At 47.0% G+C, this 27,746-nt stretch overlaps 1 protein-coding gene and 1 long non-coding RNA gene across 3 annotated transcripts in view; one reads left to right on the forward strand and one right to left on the reverse strand.

The window, feature by feature from the left end:
* Positions 1-859, reverse strand: part of LOC142047975 (uncharacterized) — a 7,343-nt gene extending 6,484 nt beyond the window's left edge. Inside the window, exon 1 of the long non-coding RNA XR_012657317.1 lies at positions 671-859. This is a non-coding gene — a long non-coding RNA (uncharacterized LOC142047975). The remainder of the gene's footprint in view (positions 1-670) is intronic.
* The window catches only part of SSH2 (slingshot protein phosphatase 2), a 150,394-nt gene that overhangs the window by 84,937 nt on the left and 37,711 nt on the right, over positions 1-27,746 (forward strand). The window lies entirely within an intron of this gene.

Genomic DNA, 27,746 nt, shown 5'->3' on the forward strand with positions numbered 1-27,746 from the left:
GGGGGGGGGGGGGAGCCGGGCCCCAGCTCCGGGGGAGAGAAGGAGCCGGGCCTGGGGGGTAATGCATTTGGGGGGAGCCGGGCCCCAGCCCCGGGGGGGATCCATGCCCCGGGAGTAATGCACGGTGGGAAGCCAGGCCCCAGCTCCGGAGGAGGGAAGGAGCCGGGCCCCGGGGGATCCATACCCCGGGAGTAATGCACAGTGGGGAGCCAGGCTCCGGAGGAGGGGAGGAGGAGCCAGACCCGGGCGGGATCCATGCCCCGGGGGTACTGTACGGTGGGGAGCCAGGCCCCAGCTCCGGGGGAGAGAAGGAGCCGGGCCCGGGGGTATCCATGCCCCAGGAGTAATGCACGGTGGGGAGCCAGGCCTTAGCCCAGGGCAGGGAAGGAGCCATGCTCCGGCCGGCGGAGTTTTGCACCGTGGAACTGATCGGAGCGTGGGCTGCCTGCAAAGCTCAGCTGCCGGGGAAAGTTTGTCCCGCTCCCAAGGCAGCAGTTTTAAGCCTTCGAGAGAGGCGGCCCAGTGGCTGGACCGGGAACAGCAGCCGGAGGGGATTTTCGCTTGTTTGTTCCCCTGGCTCTTTAACATGCTGCTAAATCCAAGCCAGCCTCAGCAGGCAGGAGACCCGGCTCGAGGAGAGAGATTCCTGCAGGGGGAAGGGAAAATCTACTCCTCATTAGCTGAATTTCTTCATCAGGCTCAGCCTGTGTCACTTCCCGGCTGGAGGAGACTCTGTGTTCTCACAGTATCTGCCCTTCCAGGAACTGCGCTGATGAAACACGTGCCCAGGAGCGCAGAGATGGGTTTAATCATGTGGTGCTGGGAAGGTGCTTGGTCAGAAATGTTGTTTGTCTTTGGAAGAGCAGGACAGCTGCCTGGGTGTGGGGGGAGAATTCTTCACTTGCCTTTTGGATAGGGACTTGGGCAGTTTGCAAGGAAATACACCGTTTTGTCTTAATGGCTTTTTTCTTTTAAGGATCTTTTCTGGTTATTAATTCAGACTGCCCCTTTAATGTCAGGCCAGTAATCCAGGCAGCGGGGAGTCTACACCATGGCCAAGCTTTTCACAAGTGACATTGAATAGCTGTGTTTTTGGTGCCCAACTTGAGATTCCCTCAAGTGCCTGAATTTTTCAAGGTGAGTGTTCAGCCTTTTCTGAAAATCAGATTCTTTATAACATGGACACCCACAATCACTAGTCACTGGTGAAAATCTTTGCCTGTATCAGCAGAGGCTTTAGAAAGGAGTTGTCCTCGTAAAGTCCGAGACTGAAACTCCCATAGTACTTCGGGCTTGGGTATCAGATATCGGGGGAATGCTATGAAAATAGCCACAGAGGATCTTGTCAGCAAATTAGCCTTTTCATTTCTGCCTTGTTCCATACTTTACTAGACTGCAACAATTTACTAGCCTCCGATTTCAGCTTTCTATAAACTTTCTTCTCCCCAGGCTCTGAGAGGAGTGTGTTCTCTTATAAAGTGTGCGCTGAGGAGCGGGAGGAGGGATTGCTTTCTTCTATTGCCAGGCATTAGCTGCTATTCTGTTTTCTGCAAGGATGCCCTGGAAACATGAAACTTTGGGATAAACTCTTAGTTGCATGCAGATAGGACAGGCTCTTACTTGGTTAATGCTAGGAGTCCATCAGCATGCGTGAGGTTAAGGGAATGCATGGCACCACTGTGACATGCTGTGGTTTTGGTAAATGTTTGGTTGTCCTCCTGTTTCTGTTCCAAATCTTCTTCCATCTGTAGTCAGTGTCCTGTCTCCTTTCTGTTCAGGATAATGGACAATTGATGCAACAAAAAGTGGAGTGGCACTCTCCAAAACTCTGCTTTCCAATGGCTAGCAACTTGTGTGATTAGTAGTAGTTGATGGGGGGGATCCTGAACTGTCAACCCTTGCACCTGCTGTCCTCCTCTCTGCAGATCCCCTCCACTCTTTTTCAAATGCATAAGCTGGAGTCTAGCTTGCATACTGCCCTAAGCAGCAAGACTTGTCCATTGCAGCAGTAAATGGTGCTATGGTTTGAGTCCTGGGTGGATAGGGATTACAAGTCACTACCAATTTTGGCCAGCTTCAAACTGAAAGGCTCCACGTCCTATTGCTAAGCTTCTTGAATAACCAGTCCCTCCAGCAGTGCACATTGATTTAAATACACCTACAAATAAGCATATTCATTTCTAAATAATTGTGGCTTTGGGGGAGTTTGGTAGCAAGGGAGGATCAAGTCTCAAGGTAAACACTGGTAGTGGTATCATCATGCCTGGTGGTTCTTCCAACAAATCAGCTTCTGTTTTATCTTCTGAATAGACCAAGACAAGCTTGAGAATAGTTAGGTAAAATGCTAGCATGCAGCCAGCTGCTGCAGCGTTCCTGTTGTGAAGAGCTTCCCCCAGAAATCTGGACATTTTAGCTTGATGCATGTTCTCTCAGATTTGTCATAAAATTGGTTACTGGCCACTGTTGCATCTTCCTTGTGTTTAAGACTAAACAATTGGTGCTACGTATTTGTTAGCCTCATCTGTTTAACGAGGTCCCTCTAAGCCTTCCATCCTTGACCTGACATGTTTGTAATTATTCTGTTTAATTGATCACTTTGCCTGTAAACATCACAGCTTTCCCATTTGTGCCTGTGAGTGTGGGGATCTGACAGTGTTCCCAAGGTCTCTGTAAATAGAAATCAAAATGTGTCTGCGCTGGGGGATCTGAGGCATCAAATGGGTTGGGTTTTTTGTTCTTCTGTATCAGGATAATTGCTAGTATTTGCCGAAACATTTACTTTATGATGTCTTGCTTATGTTAGGTAGCTCGGTAACAATTTCAGTGGTTATAGATGTGTTTGATTTATATACATTACTCAAATATTTAACCCACAATCTGAGACTCTTTATGGAGAGAGATGAGCACAAATGGTGCCGTGGAGAAGGAGAGCTCAACTTTTCCTGTCTCTGAGGGTCTGATAGCCCAAGGGTGCTGTGTCCAGGAGCAGCTGCAATTGTAATTTGCTTGGAAGGACCAAACTCTTTCCTTTCCTGGAGTTGGTGATAACTCAGTTATCAGGGAGCTTGTGCTGTCCTCAGCCTCCTATAAATTGAGATTAAGGGGTATTAAAGAGCCTGGGGATTAACACACTTATCTGGAACAGAGTTCTAAACTGGGGACAATGGTGTGCTTTTTGTGATTGGAGAGCAGGGAGTTTTTCAGCTGATTGTTCTTAAATTAGAATGTTTTGCTTTGCAAATCAGGAATTCAGTTCGAGATCACAGATCCTTGTACAGTTACCTGCAAAATCAGACGTCAAGGTTTGCTGCACCAAAATATTGTTCTTTGTGTGGAATGGTAAAGACAGCATGCGGATTGCTAATGCCAGTAACCTTTACATGGGTGTATTTGTAAGTAGATGCAGTTAGCTAATTGGCTGTCACTTTCAGGCATCAGCAAAAAAATGATTCCCATGTTCACGCTTTGAATTGGTGGTTTAGCCAGCAGGACTGGACCTTGAAAATATCTCATTCACAAGATTAAAATCAACATTGAAGAGAATCTACTGTTTATCAAAATACCGCCATTAAAATTGTATCTTGATTTAGGGCCAGCTGTTGCTCCTGTTGAACTCAGTGGGAGCGACATTTAGTTGTTAGCTTTTTCCTATATAAGACCTAAAATTTCAAGCAGAGATCACAACTACTATTGGAAAGATCAGAGTAGATGAGGCAGACCTGTAAATTCTCGAGAATTTGTACCAGAAGACACCTACAGTAATTTCCACTCTACTTGCCGTCTGCCCTCACTCTTTAGGATTAATCACCAGGTTTTGATATCTTATTCCATGTATTAGTCCTTGAAATATGGGTTACTCAGCCCTGAGAAGGGAGCAAACTGTCTTAAATTTTACTGCCAGGTCTCTTTCTCTGCCTTCTGTATTTTAAAGAGGAAGTCTGGTCCAGTGGTTAGGGCGTTCCCTGCTGCACCACAGACTTCCTGTGACCTTTGGCAAGTCACTTGGGGACAGATTTTCAAAGGTATTTAGATGCCTATAGATCCATCTATAACTCCCCTTGGCACTTGGGTGCTTTTGAAAATCCCATTAGGAGCCTAGCTGTACCTTTTGAAAATCTGTCCCTTTGTCTTTATGCCTCAGTTCTCCATCTGCTAAATGGGCTTAAGAGCACTCTAGCACCTCAGAGGGTCTGTGACAAAGATTAAACCTTACCTAGATACTATGGTAAGGGGGACACGAGTACTAGCTAGAGCACTGATAAAAGCATTTTACCAAAATATTTATACATATGTTGTATTTGCTATTCTGTAAACTGAGAAAGATCTTTAATGATTCCTTTATTTAACGATGGCCTGTTCCCAGTTATGGGAGCTAAACTCTCTGTATTGAAGAGACTGTGTTTCAGAATAAAAGGAGGAATGTAGAACTACCAGTTTCTCCAAATATGTTTTATGTGAGTCTTGGAATCCTTTACAGCGGTGGTTCTCAACCTATTTACCACTGTGGGCTGCGTATGCAGCTCTCTGTGATACGTGGGCCGCATCCGATGTAATATGTGCACTACCTGTATGGCCCTGAGGATGTCACATGGGCCACAGCTATGCGCTGATTGGGCTGCGGTTGAGAACCTCTGTTTTAAAGGAAGAAAGCAACTGGAAATCTCGGTAGAATTCCTTTCAGCAAAGGGTTAAAACTGGTCATGAAATGTCTTTGCTGAATTGGAAAATGGAGGATAGTGCTACCACTTAAGTTACCAGCTTCCTTTGGAGTTTGTGTAACATACAAGGGATGTTACAAGCTGTTAATAGGGCATTTAATTTTGTACACAATGTAATTAATATTCATTTTATTGACTCATTTCTCCTACCCATGCCTCACTTTAGACCTTATCCTGTGTTCATTTCTCCCCCCCCCCCCCAGATGAAACCTGATCATGCCCTTTATCTTGAAATCTAACTTGGTAGGTGTAAAGTTTGATCTTCAGTGTAATTCCTTGTGTCAGGCATGTGTACAGCCAGCAAATATGTGGATGCCACATTTACAGTATCCTGGAGGCTCTTCTGTATCTCTGCAAATGTGGAGCTCTAGTGAAGAGCTTTAGTTTAACTGGTTTTCTACCTTTGTAAATATTTTACCATTATAGTGAGAGTTGCTGACACTTGGGATTTAAAGAGGGAGCTGCAGACAAATGGAGATTGAAGGAAAGGGGAGTTCCACGTAGCCCAAATTACTACTTTCAGCTGCAGTTGATTTGAATTCCTGCTGTGAATTAAGGGTCATTTGTCATTTTGACTGCTTGAAACCCCAAAATAGACTGGTTAGATCTTTTCCCACCTGAAAAGCTCGGTAGAGACTTTTCATCAGCATTGAATATCAATATTACTTTCCTGGCATACAGCTATATGTCCTTGGATGCTTGGGCAACAGTATAATAAATGCTCTGCTCCATCCTTCATGGAAAGAAGTTGTGAACTGAGCATCGGTTCCATGCTGCTCTCTACCCAGCATCTTAGAATGATCAGCCTGTTTCTGATTATAGCAGGTGAGCTGAGTGACATTTCTTCTTTTTTCTTCCCTTTTTCGCTCATCCTAATGTGTCAAATAGTGCATGGAAAGGCCTGTCACTCCCCAGTGTTTCTCCCCCTGATACTTTTTTCTGATTACCTCACTGTGTTTGCATAGGTGTGTTTTAGCACACAGCAGAGAACTCTGTTGATCATTAACCCAGGCGGAGGATGCGTTATCCATGTCTAGCCTTCCTGCTTGGACTTCCGGTCTATTTTCCTGGAGGTGGATTGTATTTGTTTCACTGATACTGACCTAGATGAATCACTGATCTAACCCAGTATGGCCATTCTAATGTTGAGAGGCAGAAGGGGTGCCTGAAATAGGATCAAGACTTGAACAAGAAATCAGTGATCCCAGGGTAACTAATTTTCAAGCAATAAATAGTTAACTTTAAATATTTAGCTGTCCAGCCGGATTCACATTTGGAATGGCCGTGAACCATGCCAGTTACTTCTGAGATGCTGGGGTCTGTTGGGACTGCTGTGTAAATGTTCACTTCCAAGGAAAAGTTGGTTTTCTCTTAGAAGTTATCATTCCAGCTCCACTTCTCTAGAGACAAGAGCCGATCAGTAGAGCATGGCCCTTTGGGGCCAGCTCATATTAAGGCTGCCCGGTTCTGTCCAGGTATGACACCTTTTTGGACCTTTATTATAGAACCTCAGGCTAAAACAGTATTTTTTGGAAGAGATTTAAACAACTTCAGACTAATTTTGTTGAAATGCTGATTATCTGGCTGATCTGATCAGGGTCAGTTAGTTCAGAATCCTGTGTCCTAGCCTATGTAGTTATGAAAGAGTTATTGTCCCTCCATACTGACCTGACCAACCGCATGTGAACCATATTCACCTGAACTGGTTTAGAACTAGTTCAGAGGCCATTTTCCCACCTTACCAGATGTGCTAGGCATTGAGCAGAGTCAGAAATTCGGAATTGTCTGACATTCCATCTTCAACCAGATTCTTATGTAAAGTCAGCCTGCTATTCAAAGAACCCTCTTTCCACACAGACATGTTGAGTCAAGCCTGCACCCTTAACTTTGAACTTCCTTGCTTTTGTTGCCTTATTATTGTCATAACATGGTGTAATTTGTTTGCTTAAAGGCAGTTTGCCCTGTATGTGTATATACACAGGTACTGCAGCTTTCTTTCAACAATTACAGCTAACTGGGAGTAGTTGATCTTGGAATCTAATAAAAACAGTTACATCATGTAGGATTAAAAAAAACATTTTATGAGGGAGAGAAATTTTCCTGTCGTAAGCCAGTCACTAGGCAAAACGTGCTCTCTGGGCAGTTTATTCGTTGTGCTTTTACCTTTGGAGTATCTGGTGCTGGCAGCGCTGGGATGAGCTAGGAGATGGAACTGGCTGAACCACTGATCCGCTCTGGTATAGCAACACCTCTGTTCCAAAGTGGAGGTTTTATGTTAGGAATAAAGAGCAGAGGAAAGGCGTAACCAAGTACATAAAACAGTTGACTTGGTCAGGGAGTGATTGTTGGGAAGTATGTCCTATTTTGTTTGTCGTTTTACTTTAGTCAAACACATGTTACTGGGCTGAATAAATAGGTAATTGACATGAAATTCTGTCGTCCTTGTCAAGGAGATCAGACTGGATGATCTAATGATCCCATCTGACCTTAAAATCTCTGAATTTGTATTGCACCTGAGAGGTTCATACAAAGGGGGAGCAGTAAAGGGGCCCAGTCTCCAAGACCCCAGCACAGGATCTGCATGCTGTTCATTTGGAAGTTTTTGAACTCAAGAAATCAATGTTGCAGCACTTAGCAGATGGTGTGTGTGTGTGTGTGTCTATATATCTTCTCGTGAAATATGGAGGACTAACTAAGTTGGCACAGTGGTAAAAGCGCGTTTCTAGGAAATTCAGTAGCATTCTCTGAAGTAGGGCATTTGTGTCAACTAGCCATCTTGACATAAGAAAGTAATTGGTTTTGTTCTGCAAGTGTCTAAGGGCTGTGTTCTCCTACTTCAGTGCATCTTTCAGTCTAGGCAGGTACTTATCACCAGAGTATCTGAACACATGCGGCACATTCGTTTATTGGTAATGGTTATCAGCAAGTTAAGATTTGGGTTTTCTCTTGAAACTCCTCTAGTTGCCTAGTAGGCTAAACCCACAAATCATTTCTTCTTTCTCTAAGCAAATGTTTGTGTCCTTTTGAGTAGTCAGTGTTGAAAACTGTGCATTTCCATGTGTATTTTGTAATGATGGTTTAATAAGATCTGTGTTGTCCCGTCATTACATGTTTTTGATCTCTTATTTCCCCAGTAACCCTTCTCTTTTCTGTGTTTTGTTTACACTTGGCTAAAACTCAAGGCAGACATTTGTTTTTAAGTGCAAATACAGCATATCTGCCTATCCCTCTGTTTTAAAATTGTGACATGGCTTGTGGGAAGAAGACAAGTCAAATTAAGTTCAGCGCCATCTTTTTATCCGGCGCAGCCTCGGAGCATTCTGGGAGCGGGGGATTGCTAGATTGCTGTGACACCTCCAAAACCTTCTATTTACAAAGCTTCGCAGACCTTTGGGCACTCCTCAAGCTATTGTCTGTACTTAAGTGTTCAGGTGTCTTGAATGCTCCACATCAGGTCATCCTGTTGCAGACTTCTTTGTAAAATATTCTATTTAGAAACCCTTCTATGCTGTCACACACACTCTCCTGTATGTCTCTTGCTTTTTTAATATTGCAAGTTGAATAGAGCATCTTTGCTTGAGTCCATCTGAGCCTGCTGTTAATCATATGATGTCGCTGCCATCTTATTACATCATAGTTGGTTGCTGTGGAGTCAGTGGTCACACCGGAAGGCTAATCTCTGGTGGGGAATTAGCAATAGAAAATAAACTGTCTGAGGAGCAAGTGCCCGTCTTTACTACCAAGGCTCTTTGTAGGAAAAGAAATGGGAAGAGAAATATGAGGTGTATGCAGTGTATATACAAAATGATTTCTAAGTAGAACACTCTCTTTTCAGTGATCAGCTTTGTATAACCTTCCATTTTTTGCACAGCAACTGTAAATATTGCTTGCAAGGAGAGCAAACTACATGCATGCTTCAAACAGACATTCAAAAAGACATCTTTCCTTCGATCGTATCTGGCACTGTCCATGTTCACCTTGACTACGTAGCAGCTTACCAGTGCATGGATCTGAGTAGTCTGACTGTAAGACTACTTACACTGCTGGAGTTTCAAGGGGAACCAACGAGACTAAAGCCAGGTCTACACTACAAGATTAAATCGATTTTAGATACGCAATTTCAACTACGAGAATAGCGTAGCTGAAATCGAATATCTAAAATCGATTTACTCACCCGTCTTCACCGCGCGGGATCGATCCGCGCGGCTCGACATGTCGAATCCGGAAGTCCGGTCGTCTAGCTGGAGTTCCGGAATCGATCTAAGCACGCTCTGGGATCGAGATATCGCGTCCAGACCAGACGCGATATTTCGATCCCCGAGCAATCGATTTTAATGCTCCGATAGGGCGCGTAGTCTAGACATGCCCTAATTTTGGGTCAGATGGGACTGGGGTGGATCATTCTGAGTTTGCAAAAGAGAGATTCACCTTTGGCCTATCATTCTAAAAACAAAACAGTTGCACTCTGTGAAATTCAATGGGCAAGTAACAAGCAGGAGTACCTATTGTTGGCCCAGTTTTCAGGAGTGCTCAGAATTAAACTAATCCCTTCACCAGTCCCAGGCTTTAAATATCAAAATATCAAGACTGTTAAAGAATCGAGGCAATTTGCATCAGACGGCGGGGTCTGTGGAAGGAGAGGTGCGCTAAAGTTAGCAATGGATGAGGGGCAAGTTTTCACTTTGAATTGCCGAGCTCTTGGTAGCTTGGGCACAATCGCTGCATGATCGCAAGAGTAATTTCTTTAAATTTCCTCATGTCAGATTATAGAACACGTGTTGCATGGATCTCTAAGGGCTTCAAATCAATTGAATCCCTGCTTAGGAGACCTGCTCCTAAGCATACTCTGTTCCTGCTCGGTGGGGGGAGAGGCTCTCCTCAGGTCTGTAGCACACAGCTGCATCCAGTATTGTATTGATCCTTCCACCTCTAATGTGCGGTAGCCAATTTTCAAATGTTTTTCACTTAGGTCCTTATATTTCTCAAAAAGACGAAGAGCACTTAAGCCATAAGAGCTGTCAGAAGTTGCCATCTGAGCTTCATGGGGGTAAAAACATCTGGAAATATGTAAACTTCAGAGTTCTGAGCACTCTTGTAACATAACTTGCATAAGAGTGGCCATTCTGGGTCAGACCAATGGTCCATCTCCAGTGTCCTGTCTTTCTACAGTGGTCAGTTCCAGGTGTTTCAGAGGAATGAAGAGAGCAGGGCAATTATTGAGTGAGCCATCCAGTCCCAGCTTCTGGCAGTCAGGCTTAGGGACAACCAGAGAGAGCATGGAGTGGCATCTCTGACCATCTTTGCTGATAGCCATGGATGCACCTATCCTCCAGGAACCTGTTTTTGTTCTTTTTTGAATCCAGTTATAGTTTTGACTGTTACAGCATCCCCTGGCAAGGAGTTCTGCGGGTTGACTGTGCGTTGTGCAAAGAAATACTTCCTTTTGTTTGTTTTAAACCTGCTGCTTATTAATTTTATCAGGTGACTACTGGTTCTTGTGTTTTATGAAGGGAGAAATAATACAACTCTCTTCATCTTTTCCACTCATTCATGATTTTATAGACCTCTATCGTACCCCCCCCGTCATCTCTTTTCCAAGATGAACAGTCCCAGGTCTTGTCAGTTTTTCCTTATCTAGAAGCTATTCTGTACCCCTGGTCATTTTTATTTCCCTTCTCTCCACCTTTTGTTCTTTTATTTATTCATATATATATATATTGGGGGGAGGGGGGACGCACGGCTGTGGCAACTGGAACTGCACTTAGTATTCAAGATGTGGGCATACCCTGGATTTATATGGTGGCATTATAATATTTTCTATCTTATCTATCCCTTTCCTAATGGTTCCTAACATTCTAGTCACTTTTTTGACTGCTACTGCACATTGAGCAGCTGTTTTCAGAGATCTAGCCACAATGACTGCAAGATCTATCCTGAGTGGTGACAGCAAATCCTATCACTGTGTGTGTATAGTTGGGATTGTTTTTCCAATGTGTTACTTTACACATACCAGCATTGAATTTCATCTGCCATTTTGTTGCCCAGTTTTGTGAGATCCTTTTGTAGCTCTTAGTTTAGTCCAAAGTTAACAGTAATCTTGAGTAATTTTGTATTGTCTGCAAATGTTGCCACCTCACTGTTCACCTCCTTCTTCCAGTTCGTTTATGAATATGTTGAACAGAAGAGGTCCCAGTACCAATCCTTGGGGGACCCTGCTATATGAAAATTGACCATGCTTGCCATTTAACCCTTACTGATCATGAGAGGACCTTCCAATTTATCCCATGGCTGTTTAGGTTGCTTAAGAGCCTTTGATGAAGGACCTTGTCAAGGCTTTTTGAAAGTCTTACGATATGTTTTGAGTGTTTCCTGACGGAGGCCTTGTCAGCGAAGCTTTGCTGTGTTGTGGGGTTTTTTAAGCTGAGGTAGCAACTCCTAAAAATGGGTTTGTAATCAAAGTGCTGATGTGTCCTTAACTCAGTGGTCCCTAAACTGTGGGGTATGGGACCCAGGCCAGCGCCCCTGGGGGCAGAGAGGGAGCACCATGCTCCAGCCACACTTCACCCCCAGACCAGCTTCTCCTGCATCCCCATTCAACCCCAGTCGTGTTCCGCCTCCAGGCCAGATCTGCCCCCAACCCCACTCTACTCCCAGCCCTAGCTCCACTTCACCCACAGGCCAGCCCTCATCCGACCCCAGCTCAAGCTCCACCGCTGAAGAAGCCTCGGCTGTGCAGTAATGGAGCGGGGGCAGGGACAGATTCCGTTAATGGTAAGGGAGGCGTGGCTGGAAAAGTTTACCCACCACTGCCTTAACTGGAGTGTCATGGGAACTGAGGAAACGTGGTCTAGATGGAACGGTAGGTGCTCAACTGGGTGAAAAACCATACTCCGTGAGTACTTATCAATGGTTCACTGTCACACTTAATCCCAGCAAGAGCCATTCTTTAATGAAACTTGAAATACAGCAGCGATGCTTTTCACCCCTCCGTCTGTCAGCTCTGGTTTAAAGGGTGCGTGGTGAGTGATCAGTGGAAATGATTTCAGGGTTGAAGTACTCTTGGTAAGTTGATCCTGAGCCAAGAGAAAATTGGCAATATTGCTGCCAAGAAAAACTTGCCATACAGACTTGAAGGGGCGTGGGAAGCAATGCTGAATTTTCATTTTAAAACAAATCTCTGGTTCATCTCAGCCTCTGACTGGGAGGTTTACTCCCTGATTTCTGGATCCTAATGGTTATCACAGAGAGTTCATCTACACTGGGAAAACATTGCCGTGTCCAGCCACCCTAATGATGATATGGTGTCGCTGCTGCCAGCGGAGCCTGCTGCTTGTATGCAGACACTGAGTATCTAAAAAAATTCCTTCCCACCTGTCCATGCTGCATCTGGCACCATAGGACTATGCAGAGAAAATGCTTACAAACTTCTTTAGGGCAGACAGGTCCTTGGGGTGAGGACTTTGGGAACGGAAGAACCCTGCCTGCCTAATAACAACATGCTGTCGAATACAGCTTATCGTTCCCTTTTCTTTACTGCTGTTTCTACACTTGGGCAGTCCAGTGAACTCTGAAATGTCCTTTTTAATGTCCTGGCTAGTTTTTACTTTTGGATCCTGATCCAGTGCATTTTGTGTAATGGAATATTATAGGTGGGGTTGTTATACTTTGAGACAAATATTAAACTATTAGTATTTGAAAGTGAGAAATTACTGAGCAAAGACTCTCCTAAATTCACAATAAACCTGACATGTTTTTAACGAGCCTGAGAAATGCACTGCGTGAGTTGTAATGTAGTCTAGTAGGGTGAGTATAGACACATGCACCTTTTGGGGGAGCATAATGCTCTTAAAATTTCAGAGTTCGTCCCGTGCAGAGTATTGCTGCTTGACACAGAAAGGGCAGCTGTGTTGACCTAGAGAATACGAGGGAAATGCTGTCTTCCAATTTAAGGCATCAAAGTGAAGTGACATAGAGTTTTGGCTTAGGGATTTCACACACACATTGTTTTATTCAGAAAGAAAAATTTTTCTTTGTTTTGTCTTTGCTAATTAATGATAATTTCAGGGAATTGTTTTAAATCACATTAAAAGAGAAACATTTTTGCTTGAAATGTTTCCCGTCACTGTGAATCTGCTGTTGCACGAAGTGAAGTCACTCTCAGATTTGCAAAGCTGGAGCACCATCCACAACTGTGGAGATGGTGAACAAATCTGTAACATGGGGACAGGTTACAGCACCAGACCATTCAGAGGTCCTGGTGACTTCCCGTTTTGAATCAGGAGCAGCTGAGAGAAGTCTGGCAAATGACCATTCTCCCTGAAAATCTGTTTAACACCTTTTTTTAATCTACTGTAAATTAATATTGGTTATCAAACGGGCTGTTAAATTCTCAACTGACTTGTTTATGTGGGAGAGGTTGCCTCAGCACTGGGGCCAGTTGAGCCCCAGCTGGATGTGGAGAACAGCAGATGCAGTGGGGGTGTGGGAAAATAAATGTTCCAGCAGGTAAACCACTGAACAATGCAATTCCTGCTACTTCAGAATACGTGAGCCTCTTCTCCCCGCCCCATCACAGAAATGTAACTAAGCACCTGCTGCTCTTTACTGCAAGGGAAAGCCTTAATTGCAACTTTGATCACTTTGAATGGAGATGAACAGACATTTGTGTCCTGTTTACAATACTCCATGACTTCTGTTTTTAGCAGGAAGGTTCTTTGTAGGCTGTAATCTGCTATCTTCCCAGCGGCTGCGTTGCAAAATGTTGTTCCTCCAATCCGTCCCTGGTTCCCAGCAGCTCAAGCAGTTCATTCTGGGGCTCTGGCATAGCACTTCTTCAAGGTCTGCAGTAGCTTCCCTGTCCCCTAAACTTTCCCACCATTGCTGCCATCAGGTCAGTTGCACCAGCGTTAGCAATGATGGGAGCACTCGTACAGATGGGCTGCCAGGTGCCACGAACACAAGCATCATCCCATCTGTACCTGCTGAAGGGCGTCTGCATGACAGTGTTCACAGTGCTGGTGGCTGCCTGGACCTTCCCCATGCTTGAGCTCCCATTGTCAGTATACCTAGTTAAGGTGAAAGGGCGGTAACAGTTCAGACAAGGCTACCTCTACTGCATCTCGAGTCTGCACTGGCCCCAAATGCAGCTTTTACAAGATTCTCATTTAAATCTAAATCACCCAAAACCAGCATCTAACTTTACTGGGCTTTCTTCCTTGGACCCACAGCCGTATTGGTTTTCCTTGCTGCTGCCTAGCATCCTCCAGCTCGTGTCTTTTTTTAGTACTCGGTCTGGCAGCTGGAACCAAAGCCACTACCAACGCAGCACTGGTGCCCAGGCACTGAACTCTTTATTTGCGTTCCCAACAGACTGAATGTTTCACCTCTGACACAAGCAGCCGTCGTCTTGGTGATCCCCAACCTGCCTGTACCTGAGTCACACCCATTGAACGGTATCCTTTGCTGCAAGGCCAGATTTGTGTGCAGTAGGGATTATGGACTAGTGTAGATTTTAGGGAGGTGTGACTCAAGACGAGATACAAATACAGCTCTGTGCTTGCAAGAGGAGGACTGTGTGGGCTTGCTTCGCTGGTTACTCATTTCACAGGGGATGCAGCCAGTACTCTTAATTCAGGAGAGTCAGTGGTCCCAGTTCTTTTTCCGTCCTTGTGGTGTTGGGCATGCTTTGGCTAAATATAGATGGCCCTGGACTTGACTAATATGGAGAGGGACAGTATGTTGACCTCTGTGTGTCTCACTTGACTTCTGTTACAGTAATATTTAAAGCAACAGTGTCTCTTTTGTTTAAAGTTACGGGGCTCTGCTAGCCAGACCAAACATGGTTAGGTCTGCGGGAGCCGGGGTTCTCACACAGCTACACTTCTAGAGAGAAGTTTGTGCCCAGATTAGTAACCTGTTTTTTTAAGAATTAAATGTATTTGGAGCAGAGGTGATAATAATGGGTTTTGGTCAGAAGTGTTCAGGGATGGTTAAACTTTAACAAGCTGTGCTTTCAACCTTTAGTGACTAAGGCAATGAAGATAGAATTCAAAGAATGCCCTCCAGGGCTGTCTGTATTAATCCTGAAAGGGGGAAGGTACATTGTAAAATGGGGATTAATTTTTAGAAAACCGAACTGGCAGTTTGTTTAGCCTTTTTTGATCCTTGACATGAAGAATAAATTCTGCTGTTTTGAGTTTTTCCAAGTTGGTTAAAGTGCATTAAAACTCTCACTGAAGGCACATCTTATCTTTCTGCTCATGGAATAAAAGCCAGCTAGTCTTGGCCAGAGCCAAGCATTTAAATAAGCACGGCGCATATGGTAATAACTCTTAGAAGCACTCCCTGGGGTATAACTTTTCTGCTTAGCGAGGCTGATTATGTATATTAGAAGTCTATAGATATTTAAACAACATATAGAGCTAAAGAACATATCATGTAGGGATTTAGTCTGGGAATGTCTTGACTTGGAGACCCAAGAGTCTTTGTGGATGGTATCATATAAACCAAGCCCCCTTTGCTTCCTCATTTCCAGTATCACTACTTTAAAAAATGCCTGGTATTGTACATCTGCTGTAAATGTTTAATACCAGAATTTCTCAGTGACAGCTGTTGTAGCTTTAACCAGCCCTTTTCTGAAGAATCATTTGATTTGGGAGTGCTCTCAGATCAATGCTTTTGTGCAGCTCTCAAGCCTTTCAAGGCACTTTACAACCTTTTGATAGACAACTGGTTCCATTTTTCCAGATGGATAAACTGAAGCAAATTAGATGACTGTTGACCAGAGTCACTGATTGTTGCTCTCTGGAAGCCAGGTTCTCTTAGGTTTTAGTATTATGAACCCAAAACCTTTCTTTCTATTATTAAGGCTAGTTGCTTGCCCTGTGTAAGGAATCCTGTCAGCTCAGTCTGTGGGCAGGCCTACACTTAAAATGCTGCTTCAGTGCAGTTGCAGCGCGTAAGTGAGGATGTGCCGACATTGACGGGAGAACGTCTCCTGTTGGCGTAGTTAACCCACCTCCCTGAGAGGTGGTAGCTGTGTGAATGGATTTTTTTGCCATGACAGGTCTGTTGCATGAGCCTGACTTCTCTGGGAGCTTGCATCTGTCTTCTGAATTACCTGTTGCTTATGTTGCTGCATACTGAGTACTATACTTCATATTATGTTACAGTAGAATTGGACTGTTACACAAGGCAAGGTCGCATCCCCTGAAATGTATTAACTACATTGGAGATTCCGGTATCTGAATTTATATCAAGTCCCCTGTGACAGGAGGATAATCAAGGTGCTAATTTCACCTAAAACAGCCATCACAAATCTGGTTCGAGGTATTAACACTGGCTTTTCCTAGAGTGCTTCTTGCCAAGCCATGAGCTGCATGGGAAATGTGAGAGAGAGAGTCAGGAAGTTTGTTCGCTTTCTCAGCTGCTCCTCTTTGACCTTGAGGTTGTTGCCTGACAGGAAATGCAACAGACGGTTTGATGAGGATGTGAGGGAGAATCACATGTAAAATCCATAAGTTTCTCAATGTGATTGCAGCTCAACTGCTGGACACCAGTTCAGGAGTGTACCCCAGCTTGAGGGTCAGGGCATTATGTCTCTTGGTATTTGGGGTGGACAAGCTGTATTTAATTTGAGTTTGGGTGTACGGACCTTTTCTGTGCCTTGTAGGGTCAAAGCAGGAACCTGTGCCTGTGTGAAGGGACTTGCTACGTTGCTTCCTTGAGCTAGGAGGGGCGGGCAGTGTATTGCTGGGCTCGTTCATTCATAGGAGCTTTGGAGAGTGCAGGCGAGGTAAAGGAGAAGCATGCAGGCTTTGACATCATCTGCACGAGCTGCTGACATTTGACAGTGAGTTTGCCTCCTTTCTCTGGAGTCTGGTTTTAAAGGAAGCCATCTTCATTGTTCCTTTAATGACTCCGTTCCGTGTGTGCCTGCAAGGGAATGAGCCTGATCGGGCTCCGCATGCTTGCGGCCCAGCTGACTTCAGGGCACCAAGAGGAGGAGGAGGAATGGGCCAGGTGCTGCGGCTGTCCACAGGACAGTGCTGAGACCTGTTGCGGCTGCGTGGGCTGAAGCGTTGCCTGGCAAACATGGAATGGTGTTGCCACACCCTTGTTGGCAGCAGCTCAGGTTGTGCTGATGAGATGAGCCCTTTGCTTAGCCTCCGGTCTAGCTTCTCCTGTTCTCTGCAGCAGCAGCATTATGACAAACTGGGGCCCACCAGAGTCACTTGATCCCTCTCCCCCAAAACTTCTCTGGCCTGTACGTTTCGGGGATCGAGTCCTGTGGAAGAGAGAGAGTGGCTTGTCTGGAGATGGTCTGTGTCAGCACAGAGGGAGTTTGGGAATAACCTGGTCTTCCTGTTAAACACAGAGAAGGGGATCTGCCATGAGGCCCACCCAGAGTCCGATACAAGGGGAGACTCCTGGGTTCCCCGGAGAGCTCAAGCTATCGCCACCTGGCCTGTGCGCCGCTCTGCGGGGCACTGAAGCATAAGGGGTAAATATCCAGCTCCCATTGTAGGGGCTTGTGGTTCATTGGCATGGTCTGCACCAGCCCTGCTGCTCTGGCGATGATACCAGAAGGCTGGTAGCATTTCCTCCCAGGGCTTAATGGCCTTGATTTCATTTGGCGTCTGCCCTTCACTTCCCTCTTGTGAGTGGGATTGTTGGAGGGAGCATTGGCTCTGCTGCTTTTCAAAATAACTGTTTTAAAAAGCAGCAGAGCCAATCGCTCTCGCAAGAGGGAAGTGAAGGACAGATGCCAGACAGACTCAAGGATACCTGATGTGTTGGATGTGTCAGCTGTAGACCCAGGAGATGGCTAAGAATGAGCTAGTCGTGCAAGCCCAGGCCTGAGAATGAGGCCTCTTCACTTCTGTCACCAGCTCTGCTGCTGGCTTGCCATGTGATCTTGGGCCAGTCACTTCCCCTGTCTGGGCAGGATTGTTCTATTTGCATGAGAGGAGAGTTCTCCTTTTGAGGGTTGTGTCTAGTCTGCTCCTGCTGTAAACGTTCTTTGCAGGGAGAATCTAGTGTAAACCAGACGAGCCCTTCCAGTCCATTCAGGTTCTTACAGCATCTCATCACCAGGGTATCTGAGTGCCTTGTGGCTCACGAGCAGCCACTTCTAGCTTCACCTTAGGGCAGCTTCTGCAGATGCCCTCCATGTTAGCCAAGATGTTGAGGTTAGAAAAGGACTTGATTGAGGTGGAGTGGGGGGCAGGAGATGATGTTCCACCATGCATATACTGCTGGAGTGTGTGGTGTCTGCCTGTTTCATCACCGCTAACTCCCGGGAGAGATCCCCACCTCCCAGCAGAGGAAATGCCTGTTGACAACTCCTTTGTTTTCGAGCTTTGTGCAAGTACAGATGTTGCTAAAAATGCAGTTTGCGTCAAACATCTGTGAGTCGGCGCTCGGTTCCCACGCTTGCTTTGTTTTTCCCCCATGCAGTTTCTCAGGTTGCAGAAGTGCAGAGTGGCAGGCACTTGACTACCACTTCCCTGTTCTCCCCTCGGCCTTAGCATTGCTCTTTCCCCAGACACGTCACTGTGCCCTTTCGGTAAGCCACAGCCTGTCTGCTGCTCGGCAGTTGTTTGTTCTAGGCATACAAGCACTTACTATCACCCAACCCCTCTGGGCTGCCTGGACACATTTTCTAGTCTTGTGTGGTTCCACCTGCTGTCCTACCAGCCTTTGGTTAGTGAGTTTTAATAACACTACAAAGCCCACAGACAACGAGTGCTTATCTCAGCTTTATACAGCCCTTGGAGCCTGGCAGTTTGCGTGAAATCCCCTAATGCCTGCAACAAGTATCCACAAGCAAAACTTCAACTGGAGCACAAGACTAGCTCTACAAAATGACTCCCTAATGCAGTCGCTTTCCTCTGGTGGTGACCAGATCTGAGCACAGGGGGACAGGAAGGAAAGGTTGCTGAAAAACAAACCACAACAACAAGGGGAAATGGGTAGAAAATTGCTTTGTCCTGGCAAACGTCTGAGGAGAGGCCCAATGTTTGGAATCTCCTAAACTTGCAGAATTGTTTCCACAACATCCATGTCTGTCTGTTCCTTCCTTCCTTCAGGCGTTGCAGGAGCCTGGGGAAGGACAGCCTTGTCCTGGGACTCGTGGACAATGGGTTCAGCTCCCTGTGCACAGATCCTGGGTGCCCTTGGTCACGTCGCATATTCCCTCTGCTGCAATTCTCCATCTGTCAGTGAGGGTAATAGTCATCCGCCCCCCTCGCCGCTGTGTTGTTGGAGACGCTCCTTGCTGGCGTGATGTTCACTGCTGTTAGAATGGGCACCGTAAGTGTGTCTGGAGTGTAGCAGAGAGTGGGCCAAGCACTGTCTCTAGTCTGATGCATTCTCTCGGTTGCCTGGAGAACACACCACAGCAGTAGTCCAGGGTGCAGATGGCCATCAGTGCCCCTTCATATTGTCCTTTGTCCCACTGCTGCTCCGACAAAGGACCCTATGCTGCCTGCAGGTGCAACTTGCCTGCCAGCTATCGGGACTGCCATACCCTTGGGAACAGGACTAATCCTCTGTACACCACGAACTTCTGGTTTCCTGTTTGTGCTGACGTGAGTGACAGAAAGGCACCTTTCCATGGGCTTGGTGTTGAGCCAGAGGTGGAGGGAATGCTCTGTGATGAAAGCAGTGCGGGCGCCAGCTCATCCCTTCCCCATTTCTTCTGCACCCAGTGTCACACATTCAGCGTGTGGTTCTCTTTGTTTGGGTGCATTGCAACACCCTGCTGTGTGCTGTCTCGGATTGCCCTGTCTTTGTAGCCCCACAGCTGCTCTTTCCAGCCGTTGGTGGAGTGCTTGTCCACGGAGCTCTTCTGAGTGGAAAGCATGGTCTGGTACTGGGAGTCAGGGGACCTGGAAGTCTCTCCCTGACCCATTCCAGTGGCCTAGAATGTGAGTTAGGTCAAGTGCCTTCATGTCCCTTCCCCACCTTGTCTGTCCTGTCTGCTCACACAGCTTCTCGGAAGAGCTCTGTGTCCTACCCTGTGCAGTGCTTTGCCTGCTGAATGCTATCACTCAGGAACAGACATGCTAACTTGCGGCCTGTTTCATTTCTTGTGGGAGAGCTGTAAATGCGCTGGAACATGCCTCTTTTGCTTTGTCAGAGCCTCTAGCTTTCTACCTCCCTTCTCTAGCAATGCTAACTGCTGCCCTCTGGAGCTGTGGGGGGCAGCCCTATGTAGGGGACAGAGAGCTGCAGCACAAACTACCTAGAAATAGCTGCTTGTACCAGGCATTGTTTCAGCAGCATGGATCCAGCTGATCAGCCCTGGCCTCGGACTCCTGCCAGGCGGTGCTGTCCCCCCAGAGATGGCCTTTAGGGAAATTGTCTCTTGCTCGGCAGCTTGCAGGCCTCCATGGTTACAACATAACGCCATTGTCACTGTGACCTACAGCTACCCCTGACTTGGCACAGAAATAGAAGGGCACCTCTTGTCTTGCAGGGCAGTTGCTCTCCATATTGGCCACAGTTTCCAAACCATTTCTGCAGAGCCCAGGCAAATGATGTCATAGAGTAGCAAAGAAACTTGGCATTCTGCTATAAACACGAGGCCGGGGGTGGTGGTTATTCAAATATAAAATATCTGGAATCCCTGTTTTTAGAAAAGGACCTCTGAACAATAAGACTCTGCTTCCAATAAACCGTCACATGGGTCACCTGCCTTCTCTGCCCCATGGCACTCGTGGTTAGTGAGCTGACAAAGGCTGGGGGCTTTGTCCTTTGCAGAGCAGCTTGGTTCAGAGCGCTCGTTGCCATAGGGAAGAGGGGAATTCTTCCCTCCACCACCTATTGGCTGCACCTCTCAGGGTATGGCTACACTTGGAAATGTGCAGCGCTGGGAGTTACAGCTGTGGTCGTACAGCTGTGTAGGAATAGCGCTGCAGTGTGGCCACATTTGCAGCATTTGCAGCGCTGTTGGAAGTGATGCATTGTGGGCAACTATCCCAGCGTTCAAGTGGCTGCAACGTGCTTTTCAAAAGAGGGGGGTGGGGTGGAGTGTGACAGGGAGCGTCAGGGAGACAGAGCGGATTTTTGGAGCAGACGCTATGACAGCTCCCTGCCTTGCAAGTTCAAAAGCAGGGGGTTGGGTGGAGTGTGACAGGGAACGTCGGGGAGACAGAGAGAGCGGATTTTTGGAGCAGACACTGTGACAGCTCCTTGCCTTGCAAGTTCAAAAGTGGGGTGGAGTGTGACAGGGAGCGTTGGGGAGACAGAGAGAGCGGATTTTTGGAGCAGACACTGTGACAGCTCCCTGCCTTGCAAGTTCAAAAGCGGGGGGTGGGGTGGAGTGTGACAGGGAACGTCGGGGAGACAGAGAGAGCGGATTTTTGGAGCAGACACTGTGAGCTCCCTGCCTTGCAAATTCTGGCCATTTCCCCCACCCCTCTCTCAATCACTCTTAAATGTAAAAAGGCTTCAGACCAGATAAGCAGCTTCTCCAACGGTCTCCCTCCCCCCCGCCGTGCTGTTTGTCTCCTCAAGCAAACAGCTGTGAACATTCCAAAGCCTCGGCTCTGCTCACTCACTGGAGCAAAGAGCAGCTGTGTTTGGTAGCTCCGGGGAGTACCTTCCGGTTTGTTGTAGACGGGAATTCTGGGATACCTCTTAATACCCTGGAGGCCAATAACAGCGCTGGTGAGTGTCCACACCTGATGAGCAGCGGTGCATCTGCTACACCCGTAGCAGACCAGGAGTACAGCCAGCGCTGCAGCCAGGGAGTTGCAGCGCTGGCTGAGCTTTGTAAGTGTGGACACCGAGTAAGTTGCAGCGCTGTAACCCCCTCACCAGCGCTGCAACTTGCAAGTGTAGCCAAGCCCTCAGAGTGGCTGTTTCAGTTCTCCGTGAGGTGGGCTGCTTTGGTAAGTGCCTGGAGAAAGGCTGGTCCAGTCCACTGGAAGGAAGCTGCTCTGGTGAATAAGCAGAACTGACTGGAGAGCTCCCCTCCGGCTCACAATAGCCTCATTAAGTGTTTATTGGTAGTAGACATTGCCAGAAGCAGCTCAGGTGCCTGCCTATTTTGCTTTAGAGCAGTTGTTTTCCTTCTTCATAAAGCACCATCCATAAAGACACGTTTTGCAATGTTTTGTGCTGGGGAGATGCAGTAGGAAGTGGGGCCAGGAGAAGAAGCCGTGCAAGATGTTCTGGTGTTCCAGTCAGATGGTCGGAGTGTGGGCAAAGTGCTTTGGAAATGGAAAGTTCTCCAGAAGCGCTAAATACCCGTTTGCAGTACGGTGAAAACACGTGGCTCTCCTTAGCGGTGTGTTTGGAGCTGTGGCCAGCTGACTTGTAATGAATGAATAACACTGAGAATCTCAGGCAGGGAGAAGTAAGGTTTTCGGTGGCCTGGGAGTGGTGGCTGGCTGTATGTCTGTCTGGCGTCCTATTTAAAAACAAACTGCACTGAGGGCCCCAAACCCGGTGAAGGGCGAATTCGGTGGCTCCCGGGATAGGTGAGGGCAGAAAGGCCAAGACGGGGCAGATCCCTTGAAATTCCCACCCCCACATTCCAGAGTGAGCTGGAGCTCTCGGGGGAGTTGGCATGAGATTTGGAGCCCTGTACCCGGCCACTTCCGTTTTGCTGGTTTCCAGCCCTCCCTCTCTTATCTAGGTCACTGCACATTCTTGTGGCTGGGCAGGGATGTTTCCCCAAACAACCAGATTGTCTGAGGCAGGCTGGATTTTTTGCCTTCCTTGCAGTGAAACCTAGGGGTTGGGTTTGGGGCACTAGGCGGGTGGGATTTTGCCCCTCGGAGGGCGCAGCTTGGTCCTGTGTGAGAGTCATTTAGTTGTTGCAATTTGTGGCCGCTCCAGTAGCGGAAGTCATTGATTTAGGCTCCAGATCCAAGAAGGTAACATCCTGAGGGCATCTCCTGACCAGATAGGGGGCAACACGTCTTAGCCCCAGGGACAAATGGGAACCAGAGGCAGGGATGCTGCCATAGAGGGGCTGCCCTACCAGTGGTCTTTATGGTGGTGCCCCAAAAGGGGGGGGAGTGCTAGTGGGCAAGTGGAGGTGCTCAGATAACCTCCTAGTGTGGTGAAGTGCTCCCAGCACGGGGGGGGAGTCACCCAGGAATTGGTAGAGGGTGTGAGTGGCTGCCCTGGGCCATCCCCTGGAGCCTTGGGGGCCATTTGACTAATAGAGTTGCGACCTGATTAATCCGACCATGTCCCCTTTTCCTTTGTGCAGTGAGCACACCAAGGAACAGCCGGCGTGTTTCTCCCAGCATCCAGGAAAGCATCTGTGGTACTTTTTGTTAAGCTGGCGAGTTTGCAGAGCATCATCTTTTCAGGACAGCGCAGTTTTAGCCAGTGTCCCAACTACATAATGAAATACGTGTTCTAGGTGCAGCAAGCAGCATTCTTGTAACGTAAACAACAGCCAGCCCTGGAAATACAAACAAGGAAGTATGCAAGGTGCTTTTGTCCCTCAGTTCCAAGTACCTTCTGGGGACGCTGGGAAGGGAAATCACTGACAGGTTGGTGCCCTATAAGTAAAAGTCTGTTAATCTGGCCCACAAGGCACATTCTCTGCCTCTAAGCCGAGGTATGACTTTTCGTGGTGACTCTTTTCTCCAAATCGTGGTCTGGTGAATTGTTTGCTGACTCTTAAAAGGGTGGAACAAGGTAGCATGCAGTGCTAAGATCCTGGGCTCATGGGACTCCAGAAACTTCTGCATTCTTGGATTAATGTACCAGCATTAAACAGGGCAGAGAGTAAATGAAAGGAATGCGATTCTCCGCAGCGATGCGAGGGTACTGGATGGAGAGAGCTCGCAAGCCATTGGTTGAGGCTGGCCCCTCTCCTTTTAAAAATGAGAGCAAGTGTTGGGAAACCAGTGAGTTTGCGCTGAGCTGCCCTCAACAGCTGTGTGGCTTGTTTAGAAAAATGGACACCAGTGTAGGGTGGTGTCAGCAGTGTCTCTTGTGCACACGGTTATCAATGATTTTATTGATTAGGGTGGGTGAAAGGCCGTCTGTGATAAAATGTGCATGATTGCTGCAAAAAACTCTTCCCTGGCCGTTAAACCAGAGAGAGAGGTGGGGATATGATGGTTTAATAGAGTGACTGTGACTTGCTTCTGTCGTGAGTTCCCCTTGCCTCTGAGTGAGTTGGCAGAAATATTTAAAGAAAGTGTGCCAAGGCATAAATATGCCGCCTGTTTTGGGGTGCACGAACTATCCTAAAGATGCTGTGTAACCAACTCCCTCACCTCTCAATAGGCTAAAGAGCTAGATTCCCAACAGAAATACTTGATTCTGAGTGGAGCCCTGAACATAAATACAAAGTGATACCTCCAGAAGGTCTCTTTCCAGGATACTAGATAGAAGAATAAAGCTGATCTTGGGTTTGCCTGTCGCTCTGTAACTGGAAATCCAGTGGGAACCCTGCAGTCAAACTGGAGTGATTCTCGGTATCTGCAACCTGTTGTAATCCACCATGACACAGAATTTTCACCTACGTTTTGAGTAACTACGGCTTGCACAGTGAACCTTTGTCCAGAGCTAATTGCTAACTTACACACTCTTCTAATTCCTTTGAAGAAGAAACTACATAGCACTGGAGATGGTCAGTTGATTTATAGCTAGAGTACAATTCAGTCTCCTGCTTCAGTCCCCAACTGACCAGTTGCCTTGATTTTGGTCTGCTGTGAATCAGCCTCTTTCAGCAGATAGAGAGCTCCCAAGGATGCGTTTCAAGAACCGAGTCTGAGTTCTGGGATACAAGTGTCAGTGTGCACCACCCAGCACACAACACACCAAGGGCTATCAGCAGGGAGCTGGAAAAACAGTCGTATTCAGTGGAAGAACTGCTCTGTGCTCTATTCTACACGTCTGCAATCCCACTGTACTTTCTCTTCTCTAATTTTCATGTTCACACATGTCTTCCCCACTTGCCAAATTCCTAAGTCATCAGGGGTCTATGGCCTCAACCGTGTCTCATCTTATGGGGAGTGTATTTATAACAGTAAGCGCCAGGGTTGGGCTTGGTGTAATCTCTGCTTTGGAGAGCTTGGGGCTGCAGATGAAAGTGGCCGTCAGGCAGAACAGATTGGAGCCTGCGTGGGAGCGCTCTGCCGTCCTTAGGTGTGCGCAGGGTGGCAAATCAAAAGAATTGCCTTTGCCTCTTTAAAGTGGGGCCCACGTCTCTCAAGCGAATGTCAATTAAGCCAGATAGTTTGAGGTTAATATTCTTTGCTAAGGGCTCTTTCCTTTTAACCTCAGCTTCTCTCACTGCTTGGATCCTTAGTAAAGTCATGGCTCCGTGTTTGGTGTCTGTGTGTGACACTGGATGCCATTATGACGTCATGCATTTAGCATTGTGACTTCACTGCAGGAGGAAGCGGGTGATGCTGGAAGCTGGAGTGGGGCACACCCTGGTTTAAATGGCAAATGTCTCTACTAGTGTAACTATTATTGTATTGCCTTGGCAGAAGGGCCAAGGAAACGGAGAGACTCAGCTCAATGAATTTACTTTTCACATCTGATGTATTTGAAGGCCGTACTCAGCATGCCTTTCTCTCCACCCCAGCATGGGAATGCACTGGAGAAAAGTACTTTGAAAGTAATTCAAACACAAGGACAACAACCCCACCCCACCCCCAGCCCCCCACTCAGTTGGCAGCTGCAGTGCACAAGGTCTTATCTTCCAATGGCAGGTAGAGGGAGCAATACAGGGTGTGCTGATTGAGCGTAATGTGTCTTCCTCACTCAGCCGTTGCCTCTCCATAGCATGTCTGTCATGGCGTGGCAAGAGACCCCACACATGCTTGTTGCTCTTCACCCCTCCCACACCCCCTGCTCCTGTGCTGCGTGTGTGAACGCTGGCTGACGGTTGTTACCTTCACTGATGCCTGCCCTGTCGGCTGCTTGGTCTGGTTACTGGATCTTCCTGCTGCACAGGACCGATCCGTTTTTCCACATTCTTAAAAACCTGCTGTCTGCCTCTCCGACTGGAGAATATATTCCCTTCTGAGACATGCACATGTCTCAGCCCTTGCAGCACCTCTGATTAACGCTCCAGCTCTCGCTGACTTAGCAGGCTGATAGGTGTCCTAAAACGCCGACGCCAACTGCACAAAAATAATTCAGGTGGCAAACCCTCTGAAGGACAGTGGCATACCTGATCTCCGTACCTCTAATTCTGCAGCGCCCCTCTGGTTCAGGCAGGCACCAATCCTAGAGCAGTGAGAACTCGAAATGCCAGAAAACATTTTTTTAATGGTATCAAGTAAACATGCTGAACTCTGTGTTCCTTTTCTGCCTGTTTCCCCCCAGCGATAAATATCAACCACCCTTCTCCCCTCAAGAATCCCTGCTCATGCTGTGCAGAGCATGGGACTATAGAACAGACAAGGACTGGAGAATGTGGGCACAGAACGTTCTCATCCCTGGAAGACTAATACCAATATAGCTGAACCATATAAGCAAATAGATTTTAATTCAGTGTTTGAGCTGCCCAGCCCTCCATGTGCGTTTGTCTTAATCCCCTAAAAGTATCTTCATAAATGGTCATATTATGTCAACCTTCTGGAGAAACAGGTGGACTGGGAGGCCAATATCAGTATTTCTGAATGGGATGCCAATATCAGTGGCTGGCTGGGCGGGTTAAGGGGTTGCTGAGAAGACCTGGCTGTGCCCGTTTCATGTTTTTCTAGCGTCAGTCCTTTTGAGAGGAAGCTGCAGTCGGCAGAGGAAAGGGGGAAGTAATTCCTTTGTCATTAGCTTTTGTTCCCCTATAATCTCATTGGATGGAGTGGCTCAGTATAGCAGAGAACGGTGCTTTATCCGCACAATCTCGAGCTGGTGGGTCAGCAGCCTTGTCCAGCAACCTGTTCTTCTAGTGGTAAAATCAGAAACACACTTCTGTGAAGCACGAAGCCAATACAGGCTGGGAAAAATGTAGTTATGAGGAAGTGAGGCCCAGCAGGAGGATTTCACAAAATCAGTGGTTTCAAGATAACTGAACATTTTCTTGGTACGTCCAAAGTGAACTTCAAGGCACTGCATAGCCTGAAGGCTCTGTAGAGAACATAATTGTCACATGGTGCCAGGGGAGCTGTTGGCTAAAATTCTTGGCCTGGGAGGTTCTGAGGGACTGTTTTCTCCTGAGAAAACATCTGTTCCGCATGCCCAGTGATGCATCTTAATTTAGCGCAATAACGATTCTTGACCCTGTTTGCTGTAGGAAGAATTTTTCTTCCTTTTGACATGCTGGTATGTTGGACCAGCACTCTAAAGAGCTGGGGAGTCATGGGCTGAAAGAAAAAGGCCTCTGAGGAAGTGTACAATTGCCAGGGTAAAAAAGCGCGGCACAGGGGCTCAAGGGCTCCCTTGAGCTGTCTCTACATCCCACTTTGGGTGCCATTCCAGGGCTGGGGCAATCCACTCTTCCCATGGGAGCGTGTGGAGTTAGAGCAGATACGAGAAGGGTTTTTGTGACTGAACCTTGCTCTTGCAAAGCAGTCAGGATATCCCGCAGTAAGGCCTCTGTTCAGGAAAGCCCTTGTGCACATGCTGGTCCCATTGACCGCTGGCACTGGGTGACCAACTGCATTCTCTACAAAGCCTTTTTCTTCAATGGGGCTTAAGCATGTGCTTAACTGTACGCATGTGCTTAGATGCTTTCGTGAATCAGAGTGCTAGGACAGCCTTTGATCTGGCCACTGTGATGAAGAGGAAGTACGTGCGAAGGGTGTTAACTTGGCATGGGTTAGCTTTTGTCCATTTCTTGTAACTTTTCATTTTTCTCAAACACATGGAGGGGTTTTGCGCTCTTTTCTAACTTCCGTTTCATTAATTCAGCCTTTGAGAGGGGACTAGTAGTAACCTGTCGTATATAACTTGAGAGAGGCATGTAAAGAGGTTATTAGTCTCGTGGGTGAACGAACCGAGCGAGCTGGTTTCTCATGGAAGGCATGGAGCTGTGGTGCACAATGGCAGGGACTCTCATATCCTGTCTAGAACGTGCATAGTTCATCCTGTTAC

Source organism: Chelonoidis abingdonii, chromosome 20 (genome assembly GCF_003597395.2).
Source record: "Chelonoidis abingdonii isolate Lonesome George chromosome 20, CheloAbing_2.0, whole genome shotgun sequence".
NCBI lineage: Eukaryota > Metazoa > Chordata > Testudines > Testudinidae > Chelonoidis > Chelonoidis abingdonii.